Raw genomic sequence first — 1442 nt, forward strand, 5'->3', positions numbered from 1 at the left:
AAATCAGAGCTGACTAATCAATCAATGTAAGACTCCACAGTAATAGAATAAAGGGAAAAAGCCACATAATCATCCCAATTAATACAGAAAAGGCATTTGACAAAAGCCAACATCTCGTATGATAAAACACCAAACTGGGAATAGAGGAAACTTCAGTGTGATAAAGGACGTTATGAAAAGCCCATGGCTGACATCATACTCCATGGTGAAAGATGAGAGCTTTCCTCCTAAGACAGAACCAGGACAAGGATGCCTGCTTTCACCACTGCTACTCGACAGAATGCTGGAATTCTAGCCAAAGCAATTAGGCAAGAAAAAGAAACAAAAGACATCCAGATTGGAAAGGAAGAAATAACTATCTGCATGCACAGATGACATGATCTTATATGTAGAAAATTCAGAGAATCCACTGAATAGTGCTAATAAGTGAATCTAGCAAGGTTGCCATGTGGAGGACCTACACACAAAAATTAGTTGTTTTCCTAGACTAGCAATGATCAACCCCAAAAGGAAACTAAGAAAACAATTCCACTCATAATGGCATCTGAAAGAATACAATACTTAGGAATAAATTTAAGCAGAGAGGTTAATGGTTTGTATACAGAGAATTATTGCTACGAGAAATTAAAGAAGGTCTAAATGCGTGGAAAGACAGCCCATGTCTTTGGACTGGAAGGCTTAGTATTGGTAAGATGCAATCCTACCCACCCAAAGCAATATACAGATTCAAGGCTATCCCCACCAAAATCCCGATGGCTTTTTTTTTTTTTTTTTTGGTAGAAATGAAAAAGCTCATCCTAAATTTCATATGTAACTGCAAGGGACCCTCCATAGACTAAAAAAAAATCTTAAGAAAGAAAACCATAGTTAGAAGAATCACACTTCCTGGTTTTAGAACTTACTACAGGGATGCCTGTGTGTCTCCATCGGCTAAGTGTCCGACTCTTTATTTCAGCTCGGGTGATCTCAGGGTTGTGGGATCAAGCCCTGTGTTGGGCTCCATGCTCAGCGCAGAGTCTGCTTGGGAGTTCTTTCTCCATCTACCTCTGCCCCTCCCGCTCATGCTCTCTCTCTCAAATAAATAAATAAAAATCTTAAAAAAAAAAACTTCCTTCAGAGCTACAATAATCCAAATCGTAAGGTACTGGCATATGGTTTGACATAAAAATAAGTGAAATAGCTTGAGAGTCCACTAGTAAATCCGTATATACATGGTCAGTTGATTTTTTGACAGGGGTGGCCTGACCATTTAATGTGGAAAAAAAGCCTCTTCAACAGATGGTCCTGAGACGATGAAATTTTCACACAGAAGAATGAAGTTGGACCTCTACCTCACACCATGTATGAAAACCAGTTTAAAATGGATCAAGGGCTCTCTCATGCTCTCTCTCACTAATTCTCTCTCAAATAAATAACATCTTAAAAATTTTTTTTAAAAAACA

This window comes from Mustela lutreola, chromosome 15 (assembly GCF_030435805.1).
Source record: "Mustela lutreola isolate mMusLut2 chromosome 15, mMusLut2.pri, whole genome shotgun sequence".
Taxonomy (NCBI): domain Eukaryota; kingdom Metazoa; phylum Chordata; class Mammalia; order Carnivora; family Mustelidae; genus Mustela; species Mustela lutreola.